We start from the raw sequence: 13,290 nt of genomic DNA on the forward strand, positions 1-13,290 counted from the left end.
ATGAGAGAGAGAGAGAGAGAGAGAGAGGGAGGGAGGGAGGGAGGGAGGGAGGGAGAGATAGATATAGATAGATATAGATAGGAGATAGATAGATAGATAGATAGATAGATAGATAGATAGATAGATAGATAGATAGATAGATAGATAGATAGATGATAGATAGATGATAGATAGATGATAGAGATAGAATGGATAGATAGATAGATAGATAGATAGATAGATAGATAGATAGATAGATGATAGATAGATAGATGATAGATAGATAGATGATAGATAGAGATAGAATGGATAGATAGATGATAGATAGATAGATAGATAGATAGATAGATAGATAGATAGATAGATAGATAGATAGATAGATAGATAGATAGATAAGATAGTTAGATAGATAGATAGATGATAGATAGATAGATAGATAGATAGATAGAAAGATAGATAGATAGATAGATAGATAGATAGATAGATAGATAGATAGATAGATAGATAGATAGATAGATAGATAGATAGATAGCAATAGCAGTTAGACTTATCTACCGCTTCATAGGGCTTTCAGCCCTCTCTAAGAGGTTTACAGAGTCAGCATATCGCCCCCACAGTCTGGGTCCTCATTTCACCCAGATAGATAGATAGATGAGAGAGAGAGAGAGAGAGAGAGAGGGAGGGAGGGAGGGAGGGAGGGAGGGAGGAGGGAGAGATAGATATAGATAGATATAGATAGGAGATAGATAGATAGATAGATAGATAGATAGATAGATAGATAGATAGATAGATAGATGATAGATAGATGATAGAGATAGAATGGATAGATAGATAGATAGATAGATAGATAGATAGATAGATAGATAGATAGATAGATAGATAGATAGATAGATAGATAGATGATAGATAGATAGATGATAGATAGATGATAGATAGAGATAGAATGGATAGATAGATGATAGATAGATAGATAGATAGATAAATAGATATAGATAGATGATAGATAGAGATAGAATGGATAGATAGATGATAGATAGATAGATAGATAGATAGATAGATAGATAGATGATAGATAGATAGATGATAGATAGATGATAGATAGAGATAGAATGGATAGATAGATGATAGATAGATAGATAGATAGATAGATAGATAGATAGATAAATAGATATAGATAGATGATAGATAGAGATAGAATGGATAGATAGATGATAGATAGATAGATAGATAGATAGATAGATAGATAGATAGATAGATAGATAGATAGATAGATAGATAGATGATAGATAGCAATAGCAATAGCAATAGCAGTTAGACTTATATACCGCTTCATAGGCCTTTCAGGCCTCTCTAAGCGGTTTACAGAGTCAGCATATCGCCCCCAACAACAATCCGGGTCCTCATTTCACCCACCTCGGAAGGATGGAAGGCTGAGTCAACCTTTGAGCCGGTGAGATTTGAACAGCCGAACTGCAGAACTAGCAGTCAGCTGAAGTAGCCTGCAGTGCTGCACTCTAACCACTGCGCCACCTCGGCTCTTTTTAATGCCAAATCAGAGAAAGAGAGATGGAAAGAAAGTTGCAGTACATTCCATGTTTACTTTGATTCAAGCTCTGGCTGAATTTATTTATTTAAGCAATTTTATACAATCACCCAACTGACCTTTAGTGACTCCGGGAAGCTTACAAAGAGGCTAATTTGGATGTTCGACCTCAGTTTCTATAGTTTCATACTAATGACATTGTTCCTATTGTTCAATTGACATTGTTCAAGAGCCAAGGTGGCGCAGTGGTTAAATGCAGCACTGCAGGCTACTGCTAGATCAGCAGTTCAGCGGTTCAAATCTCACCGGCTCAGGGTTGACTCAGCCTTCCATCCTTCCGAGGTGGGTGAAATGAGGACCCGGATTGTTGTTGGGGGCGATATGCTGATTCTGTAAACCGCTTAGAGAGGCCTGAAAGCCCTATGAAGCGGTATATAAGTCTACTGCTATTGCTATCCTACAGAGTATTTTTTTAAATCACTATAGTCCTGGTGCTTAGACTTATATACCGCTTCACAGTGCTTTATGGTCCTCTCTAAGTGGTGTACGGAGTCAGCGTATTTCCCCCAACAATCTGGGGCCTCATTTGAGCCACCTCGGAAGGGTGGAAGGCTTGAGTCAACCCTGAGCCTGGCGGGATTTGAACTTCCAAATTGCAGGCAGCCGGCAGTCAGCAGAACTAGCCTGCAGTACTGCACACTGGCCGCTGGGCCGCACGTTAAGAACAATTAACCCACCCCCTGAAAATGCAAATGTAAATAGCTGCATTAGCAATATATTCATAAAATAATGTTCTACGTTTATTTCTGAGTCATTTTATATTGGTATAATTATAGTCCGAGGCTTCCCGGGTCCAGCTGAGTCCGATTCGGGGGTTTGGTGCTCATCTCTGTTTCTTGGCCAAAGGGGGCCAATGTTGTCCAAGGACCGTGGTCATGTGGCCAGCCGTGGTCATGTGGCCGTGGTCATGTGGTCAAGCCGTGGTCATGTGGCCAGCATGGCTATTGGCCAGAGGTGCCCAGAAGGCTGTTATCTTCCCTGTTGTGCGTCTTTAACCACGGAGCCATCACAACCCTTTGATTGGTATAATAAAGGTATAAAGGTTCCCCTCACACATATATGCCAGTTGTTCCTGACTCTAGGGGGCAGTGTTCATCTCCGTTTCGAAGCCGAAGAGCCAGCGCTGTCCGAAGACGTCTCGGTGGTCCTGTGGCCGGCATGACTCAATGCCGAAGGCGCACGGAACGCTGTTCCCTTCCCACCAAAGGTGGCTCCTATTTTTCTACTTGCATTTTCTACGTGCTTTTGAACTGAAGCGGGGACAAGTAACGGGAGCTCACTCCGTGACACGGCGCTAGGGATTCGAACGGCCAGCCTTCCAATTCTGTTATTCCGTTATCACAGTGTTTTTCAACCTTGGCAACTTGAAGATGTCCGGACTGCAACTCCCAGAATCCCCCAGCCAGCGAATGCTGGCTGGGGGATTCTGGGAGTTGAAGTCCGGACATCTTCAAGTTGCCAAGGTTGAGAAACACTGTCCTAACCACTGCTGGGGAATTCTGGGAGTTGAAGTCCGGACATCTTCAAGTTGCCAAGGTTGAGAAACACTGTGTTATCATCAGTTATTCTGCTTACTCGCCAGGAAAGGACTGCTAAAATCCAAGTGTCGTTTTTTTTAGGACATCCTGCAGAAGTCTGAAATTTCATAGAAAACCACAGGAAGTCAACAAACGGAGCAACTGATGACCCCGGACTGTGTTGAGTTTGCAAGTTCTGCGTTGTGTTGCTGTGCCTGACACCAGCACTTTTATAGGGTAGTTACGGCTCCTAATTGCTCCCTATTCTCTTTCAGGAAAGCCAGGATCCCTGATTCTTTGCTTCTCTCCTGGCGATCTCTTGGTGAGAAGAGGAGAGGAGAGTTGGAAGGGACCTTGGAGGTCTTCTAGTCCAATTTCCTGCCTAGGCAGGAAACCCTATAGCGTTTTAGACAAATGGCTATCCAACAGCTTCTTAAAGACTTCCAGTGTTGGGGTATTTGCAACTTCTGGAGGCAACTTCTGTTCCACTGGTTAATTGTTCTAACAGTCAGGAAATTTCTCCTCAGTTCTAAGTTGATTCTCTCCTTGATTAGTTTCCACCCATTGCTTCTTGTTCTGCCTTCAGGTGCTTTAGAGAATAGCTTGACTCCCTCTTCTTTGGGGCAACCCCTGAGATATCGGAAAACTGCTATCGTGTCTCCCCTGGTCCTTCTTTTCATTAAACTAGACATACCCAGTTCCTGCAACCGTTCTTCCTATGTTTGACCCTCCAGTCCCCTAATCCTCCTTGTTGCTCTTCTCTGCCCTCTTTCTAGAGTCTCCACATCTTTTCTACATCGTGGCGACCAAAACTGGTTGCAAATATTCCAAGTGTGGCCTTACCAAGGCCTTATAAAGTGGTATCAACACTTCACCTGATCTTGATTCTCTCCCTCTGTTTATGCAATGGAGGCTCTTTCTCTCTACGTTTTTCCTCTGTACTCTCTCTCAGACGCTCCCCTCGCAGCCAGCAGCTCCTCCCACCAGCCTCAAATGAAATTGGGTTCTTTGTACTCTGATTTGCATGGGGTCTCCCGTGATGGATCCCATGGAGACCCTTAGGAGGGCTGGTGTGGGAGGGGGAGAGAGAGAGGGGGGCTGCTGTTTCCTTTCCCCCTTCCCATTTTCTACACTGCCTGGATTCTTCCAGGCACATCTATTCCTACGCGACGTTAATAGAGCCCAACCGGAGGCTTTGGGGTGCCTCAACAGCTCATCTCTTAGGCCCCCAGCCAGATCTTCTCTGCAGTGGTCAATCAGGGCTCGGACATTCCACCTTCTATTGCCAGCAAGTAACTTAACACCCGGAACGGATAACCTGACTCACCTCTGCCCTTGCTTGAAGCTTTTGGATCTATCGACTAGCAGTGATTTTCCAAATGGGACCGTAGACTCATGGGCTTTGGAAGAGACTTTGGAGGTCTTCTAGTCCAACCCTCTGCCTGAGGTAGATTCCTTATACCGTCCTGCAGGGACGTGCAGTCAGGGGAGGCAGAGCCTCACGACTGTCATCATGAAAAGAAAAGGAAATGTAAAAGGAAAAAGTCAAGAGCTGCTGAGGTCAGGCTGAGCTAGTTGCTGCCAGAGTCACCATGGATGATTCTGCTTAACTGTTTAAAAAAGCCTCTAAGAAAGCGCCCTCTACAGGAGGAGGCAGGAGAACGAGGTGCCTCATCTAGTCTGAATTAGGCGTTTTATGATCACTCGAGCAGAGTTAAGCAAGGGTTAAAAGCCAAAAAATTCCTGACGTAGGTGAGGCACGTTGTTCTCCTGCCTACTCCTGTAGAGGGCACTTTTTTAGAGGCTTTTTTAAACAGTTAAGCACTAAGCAGAGTCATCCACACGGTGACTCTAGCAGCAACTTCATCTTCAACCGCAATAATACTCAAGCAAACAATCGATACTCGAGGTCAACTGCTCCAAACTCGATTGCAGAAAATACAACTTTGGCAACTGAGTGGTCAGTCAACGCCTGGAATTCTCTACCTGACTCCGTTGTCACATCCTCAAACCTCCCACAGCTTCAGCCTCAAACTGTCCACCGTGGATCTCCTCACCCCGTTCCTAAGAGGTCCGTAAAGGGTGGGGCATGCATAAGTGCACCAGCGTTTATTGTCCCCACTTATTCGTACCCATTTCCTGTGTTCATGTCCATGTTCATATTAATGCCTGTTTTCTCATACATGTTTGACAAACTAAATAAATAAAAATGCCATGATGAAACCCATGTTCTTCTGACTGGTATTTTCAGAACCTGCGTTGAGGTTCCTTCCCCATCAGGAAGTCACGAGGTCCTTTGAGTGCTGCTCGGCTGAAACCCAGATTAATCTCCAGAAGGTCTTGAAAGCCACCTGAAGATGAGATAAGGCGCCTGGGGACGAGATAAGGGGTCTCGGGTGGGATTTCTTCTCAGAAACGCTCGCCCGCTTCTGCTGAAGGTCCCTCCTGTTTTCCAGATGCTCACCGAGATTGTTATTGTCAGCTTGAAATCTTTTCCAGATCTCAGTCAAAGATCAGCCGCTGGTTGGCCCTTCCCCTTTTTGTAGACCACCTGAGTCACGGTTCCAAGCAGCAATTTATATAAAATCAGAGTCGGAGGCAAAGGATTCCTCAAAGTCCCAATTTACGAAGAGAGCCACGTTGGCACATCTGGGAAAACCCAAATCTGAAAGCTTCCCGGTTTGCCCCACCTAGTTGAAAGTTCAAGATCTTGCCCTCCTCCCACCCACAAGTCCATCCCATGGTCCCATCTCCCACTGCCACAAAGACAAATTCCTCCCATCCAGTTCCGGCCAGGTGCGGAGACAAAGATGACCTTGAGTTTCTAAGAAGAATGTTGTTATGGCTGCATGTCATCTAACTCCATACAATCCCCCCTCCCATTTTACTCCCACAGTAGAAGTCCAAAAAATAAAAGATGGCTTGCAGGCATGACGCTCTGGTCTTCCCCCAAACATCTGCGGCTTCATCTGTTCACCAGGATCTTTCATTTTTAATGGTAGCATTGGAGGTCTGGCCAGGCCATCGGCAGGTTCCACCAGGAACTCTGGACGCAATGCATCTGGTCCCGGGAAACTAAGCTCATCGCCACGTAAAGAGAGAGCATCTCCATCAATCTTCCTTGTCCATCTGAAGAACGAAGCCTTTTGGTTGGAGAAGACGGACGCAGTTCCTGCGGGAGACGAAACACCTCCGATACTCCTGAGCCCTTGAAGGGTTGGGGCAGTGGGTCCCAAACTTGGCAACTTTAAGACTTGTGGACTTCAACTCCCAGAATTCTCCAGCCAGCAGAGCTGGCTGGAGAATTCTGGGAGTTGAAGTCCACAAGTCTTAAAGTTGCCAAGTTTGGGAACCACTGGGTTGGGGGAATCTCATAATCAACACCTTAAGTGTGATGGTGGCAATGACTCTGCTGCCATTAGCAGGTCCAGAATCAGTTCCGAAAACAGCCCAGGCCTCCAGAGGATGGGATTCTTCTGCAATCCCCCTGTCAGCATTCCCAGGAAGACAAAAGGCCCCTCCCTGCCCTCTTTCCATTTCTCAGAAGGAGGGAAGAAGGGAAGAGGGGAAAAACCACCATCTCGAACGAGGGACTCTGGGTTCGGTGGCAGCAGGCTTTGAAAAAAAGAATTAAAGAGTTAAATTAAACCACAAGGTCCCTTCCAGCTCTATTCTGATCCTAAAGGAAATTGTCGTGTTTTGTTCCACTAAGCAATGGGTGGAAACTAATCAAGGAGAGAAGCCACTTAGAACGGAGGGGGAATTTCCTGACAGTGAGAACAATTAATCAGTGGAACAGAATTTGCCTCCAGAACTTGTGAATGCCCCAACACTGGAAGTCTTTAAGAAGATGTTGGATAGCCATTTGTCTGAAACAGTGTAGGGTTTCCTGACTGAGCAGGGGGTTGGTCTAGAAGACCTCCAAGGTCCCTTCCAACTCTGCTATTGTATTCTGTTCTATTCCGTTCCATTCCTCTATTCTATTCTATTCTATTCTATTCTATTCTATTCTATTCTATTCTACTTTCAACCCAGCACGGCATCCTATCGAGATGGTTTGGGGTTTCCTCTCTGTCTTCTAGAATATTAACACTCTCATACAGGGGGGGATGACTGGCACCCGGGGGGGGGGGGGGCTACTGCCTGCATTACTGCTGGTTTGGTGCCTCAAAGATTTTGCACACGGGTGCTCACTTCACTCACGCCCACGGCAAACGCACTCTCTGCACATGTGCACATTTGCAAATAAAAAAGTCCGAACATGTGCAAAACCTTAAAAAATGAAAAATAAATTTTTGCAGTGAAAACTGTCCTGTCCATACGCAGAACCAAAAAACAAGATGGCAGCCCCGTAGGAGAACCGGTTCGGGGGCGTGGAGGGCCTGGGTCACTGCCGGTTCCAGTGACCCAGACCGCCAAGTTACTACCGGTTCGGCCGAACTGGTCTGCTGGCACCTGCCCCCTCCCCTCTCCACAGAGGGGTTCCCATGGAGGACCTCTAGGGAGCCCCCCAGCCAGCGGCCTCCTCCTTCGTCCTTGGGCCCTGCAGCCCTCAAAAACCGAGCTTGCAAGAAAGGAGGCTGTGAGATACTTTATCAAGCTTGCTCAAACCAAGATATATTTTATTTACAAGCATTGCACAATCTTTTCAGGAAGCCTTTTGATCAGAAGGGGAGATATGATAAGCCAGCAAGGCCAGTTCCTGGCAACCACGGAGCCACCAACTTCCGCTAATAATTGCCTTGTTTTTCAAAGTTCCTCTCTGCCTGCGTGACCCGCTCTAGAACTTTCCCCCAAGTCAACATTTTGCTGAAGCCATTTTTAAAATGCTGAGATCCGCATTCCTTGTAAGTTGTAACACAAGGAATCTGTCCTGCCAACGAAAGGAAGAACATCTGGGGAGAGAACGAAGGATTCTGGAAGTGAACCACTGGCTAAAGGGTTTGGATTCCTGGGCCACGATCTGCACTGCCTCCAAGATGGGCTTTGGGCAAGGGATGACAAAGACTGGGAAGAATGTTTTCGGAAAACGACCGAAATTGTTGGGGGAGGGTAAGCAGCCTTTAGGATCTCCAGTACCTAATTCCAAGCAAAAAAAAACCAGAAACCAAGGGAAATAACGAAGGAAGGTGGGATGGCAAGGAAGGCAAACTCCAGGAGATACAGGAACCATGCCCAGAATCAGGTACAAAGGGCCTTTATACATGTGGGAAGTTTATCACCCAGCCCTCTCCCAGAAAAATGAAACATCCTAGGAAATATTGAAAAGGCAGAATATTTCTCTGGATGTGAAAAGAAAGAAATGTGTTTTAAAAGACAGAATAGTTGCCTGTAGCTTCCTGCCCATCCCCAGTTAATGGGCCATTGAGATGGCCAGGCTAGGCCACTTTACATAATAAAGACTTCACCAGCAGCTACAGAAAGGCATGATAATATACTCAACTGACCACAAGGCATCTGAGAACTCATCACAGCCTAGAGAGTAGCCCCCTGCATGGCCCCATGGGAGTCTGACAACCAATCAGAATACATTTCTTACACAGGAACAGGAAACAGAGAGGTGGGACTAAACAGGGTATAAAAAGCCTAGCAAGCCCCTCCCTCAGCCCTTCTCTTCTTCTCCACCAACATTGAAGCATGTGATCCCCTTTTCTGTTCAGGGCTCAAGCCGCGTGGTCCTGTCCACCATTAAAACCATCTTTCCAAGCAGCCTCCATGTCTCCAGTGTCTTTTTCCCCACTTGGATCCACTTGGATCCGAACCCAGAAGGACATTTCTTTCAACATACAAATGCACAAAGTCTGGGGAACAAACAGGATGGACTTGAACTATTAATACATGAAGGTAGATTCAACCAGGGACGTGCAGTCAGGGGAGGCAGGGGAGGCGGGGGGCCTCTCCAGTCTCATGAGGAAAAGGAAAGAATTTTTAAAATAATTAAAAAGGCCAAGGCAGTTGCTGCCAGACTCCGAGTCACAGTGACTCTGAGTCTGCTTAGTGTTAACTGTAGCGGGGAGGCGAGAGAACTATGGGCCTCCTTTGCATAAGGAATTTTTCGCCTTTTAAGAGTTAAGCAAGGGTTAAAAAGCGCAAAAATCCCGCATGCAAAGGAGGCACGTGATCCTCCCGCCTCCTGATCTGCCTTGCAGGCTTGAAGTTGAGCGACTGTGGGAAAAGAAATCGCTTGTTGGTCAAGAGGAGCCGCGAGGAAGACACGCTTACGTTGGGCGGGTTATTTCGGAGGGCGCGGAAGGGGCACCTCAACGGCAGCAAACCAAAGACGGAAACCTCCTAGACTGCACAGGGGTCGATATAAAAGTGGGGAAAGGTGTATACCAGTGTTTCTCAACCTTGGCCACTTGAAGATGTCTGGACTTCAAGTCCCAGAATTCCCCAGCCAGCAAATGGTTGCGTGATTGATTGATTGATTGATTGATTGATTGAAGTAGTCTATTGTCTCCTGCTTGAGCAGAGGGTTGGACTAGGAGACCCCCAAGGTCCCTTCCAGCTCTATTCTGGTTGCATGATTGATTGATTGATTGATTGATTGATTGATTGATTGATTGATTGATTGAAGTAGTCTATTGTCTCCTGCTTGAGCAGAGGGTTGGACTAGAAGACCCCCAAGGTCCCTTCCAGCTCTATTCTGGTTGCGTGATGGATTGATTGATAGACTGAAGTGGTCTATTGTCTCCTGCTTGAGCAGAGGGTTGGACTAGGAGACCTCCAAGGCCCCTTCCCACTCAACAAATGTCTCTGGGTGGCAAAAACAGAATTAAAATTGAACAAAAACTATAACAATTATAACAATTAAGATGCCGGCAGCCGAAGAACCAACCCCCCCCCCCCCAATCATTACGAGGATGAAGGAGTGGCTGCCACTGGCCTTTTGAGCCCATGAGGAGCCCCAGATTACACTGGCCAAGTAGCCCCCCACCCACCCACCCATCCAAGATCAAGGCTGGACGGTTCCCAGCATCAGAAGGTCCGAGGACCCAGAGCCGCTCCGCCTTGGGGCAGGAGTTGCCTTCGGAAGTTGGGGGATCTTCTCGGAATGGACACAGCTGGCAACCTGAATGAACAGAGGGACACAATTGAGATCAAGGGAGGAACCAAAGCCACCCTATGAAGCCCTCGCAAGGCCCCACCTGGAGTCCTGCCTTCAGTTTTGGTCACCAAACTTTAAAAAAGACTTTGGAAAAAGAGGCAAAGAAGAGCAATTAAGAGGATTAAAGGCCTGGAGGTGAAAACGTAAGATGAACGGTTGCAGGAACTTTGCAGGACTGGTCCAGTGAAGAGAAGGACCAAGGGAGGCAGGAGAGCAGCCTTCCGATACTTGAGGGGCTGCCCCAGAGAGGAGGAAGGGGGTCAAGCTCTTCTCCAAAGCCCCCGAAGGCCAGAGAAGGAAGAATGGATGGGAATGGACCAAGGAGAGATTCAACCTGGAAATAAGGAGGGATTTCCTGACCGTGAGAACCATCAACCCATGGAACAGGAGTTGCCTCTGGAAGTTGTGGGAGCTTCATCCCTGGAGGCTTTCAAGAAGAGACTGGACTGCCATCTTGGCAGAAATGGTGCAGGGTCTCCTGCTTGGGCACAACTAGATGACCTCCAAGGTCCCTTCCAACTCTGTTAACCTGTTCTGCCTTGCTTGGTTTTTTCTGAAGGGGCTACACCCCATCCAGACCCCCCCACAGCCTAAGGCACTCGGACAAAACCGCCAGGCAAGCCGTCTGCGGTGGAGATAAAACCTGGATATAGCAATAGCAGTTAGACTTATATACCGCTTCATAGGGCTTTCAGCCCTCTCTAAGCGGTTTACAGAGTCAGCATATCACCCCCACAGTCCGGGTCCTCATTTAACCCAGATAGATAGATAGATAGATAGATAGATAGATAGATAGATAGATAGATAGATAGATAGATAGATAGATAGATAGATAGATAGATAGATAGATAGATAGATAGATATAGAGAGAGGGAGAGATAGATATAGAGAGAGGGAGGGAGAGATAGATATAGATAGATTAGATAGATAGATAGATAGATAGATAGATAGATAGATAGATAGATAGATAGATAGATAGATAGATAGGTTAGATAGATAGATAGATAGATAGATAGATAGATAGATAGATAGATAGATAGATAGATAGATAGATAGATAGATAGATAGATAGATAGATAGATAGATAGATATAGAGAGAGGGAGAGATAGATATAGAGAGAGGGAGGGAGGGAGAGATAGATATAGATAGATTAGATAGATAGATAGATAGATAGATAGATAGATAGATAGATAGATAGATAGATAGCAATAGCAATAGCAGTTAGACTTATCTACCGCTTCATAGGGCTTTCAGCCCTCTCTAAGCGGTTTACAGAGTCAGCATATCGCCCCCAACAACAATCCGGGTCCTCATTTCACCCACCTCGGAAGGATGGAAGGTTGAGTCAACCCTGAGCCGGTGAGATTTGAACCGCTGAACTGCAGATAGCAGTCAGCTGAAGTGGCCTGCAGTGCTGCATTTAACCACTGCGCCACCTCGGATATCATCAGGATGTTGGTGGTATCTCACCCCAAGCTGCCCAACGTGCTTCCTGGTGCCTGGAGCTGACGTCCACCCATCTTCTTGTCCCTGTGAATGAGCAACACCGTCCTAGAGTGTTTCTCTATTTCCAGGAGACATTTCCAGGGGTGTCTACAAGGAGGGGGACCAAAAGAGCAAAATGGCCCCCACAACCGTCAAAGCCCCTTTCATCTCAAAGAAAGAAACAAAACAGACAAACACGAAAGAAGAGAGAGGAGGAACACGGGAGACTGGAAATAGAACCACAAAGAACCCCACAAAATGTTAAAATTAAAATTTTGATGGACCTAGAAAAACACAAATTGAATTTAATGGAAAACGAAGAAGTGGCAAATAAAGTAAAAAGCCACAAGAAAAAATTTCTTTGAAGACGCAAATAAACCAGGACGATGGTTGGTGTCAGATCCTCTCCATTAGATAATTAGGAGAGTAGACCACGAGACTCCATGAGTAGAAATTGTACTTTTACTAATTATAAATGATTAAAGGCATAGCGAAGCGAAGTCTGATTATTTAGGCGCGAAAGCGATTGATATATAGAATAGCCCATTCCCCACCCCTTGGCATCACAGTTACAGTCCAATCATAATTCTCCCAAATGTCAGGTGTGAGATAACTTCAAAAGGCATCACGAAGATGGAATGTCGGTGGCGTTAGTCCTGGCGGGAATCTCCTACGCATGCGTAGTCCGACAGGCAGTTGAGCTCCAGAACCTTCCTCCAGCACAATTAGTAACCCTTCCCAAATACCAGGCCCTCCCTCCCCGTTTCATGGCAGCCGAAGCAACAGCAAAGCAGAGGCTGACAGTTGGCAAACAAGATGAAAAAAGAGAAAGAAAGAAAATTCATAAATCAATTATCAGACCAAGAAGGGAATATTTGTTATCAAAAGGAGGAAAAGGAAAAAAATAGTAGTAAAATATTATAAGGAATTATACCAGCAAGACACAGCGGCAGATCAAAAGATAAAACAGTATTTAGAGAAGGCAGAAATACCTAAGATTCCAGAAAAAATTTAAAAAGGCACTAGAAGAGAGAATAACAATGATGGAAGTAATAGAAGCAATAAAAAGACCAAAAAAAGGAAAAACACCAGATCCAGATGGATTACCAGCAGAATTCCACAAAACACTACAAGATGTACTAAGCAAGATCATGCTAGAAGTATTCAATGAGTTGTTATTGAAAGCAAAAATACTGGATTCCTGGTCGGAGACTTATATAACTCTTATCCCAAAAGAAGAAACAGACTTACAATAAATAATGAACTATAGACCAATTTCTTTATTAAACGTGGATTATAAAATTATTGCATCGATAATAGCGGAAAGACTCAAAAGACTGTTAAGTGAATTTATACACTCAGATCAAAATGTTTTTTTTACCCAAGAGACAAATTAGAGATAATATGCGAATTATATTGAATGCATGAGAATATTACGGAGTACCCCATGGGGAACAAATGGCATTGCTATTTTTGGATGCACAGAAAGCTTTTGACAATGTAAATTGGCAATTCCTGATAATGCAACTGCAAATGATGGATTTTGGGGAGGGATTTATAAACATGGTTAAAACTGTCTACAAAGAACAACGGGCTA

Source organism: Thamnophis sirtalis, unplaced genomic scaffold, assembly GCF_051295495.1.
Source record: "Thamnophis sirtalis isolate CommonGarterSnake01/CBP01778 unplaced genomic scaffold, rThaSir2_p1.2 scaffold_1, whole genome shotgun sequence".
Classification (NCBI taxonomy): Eukaryota; Metazoa; Chordata; class Lepidosauria; order Squamata; family Natricidae; genus Thamnophis; species Thamnophis sirtalis.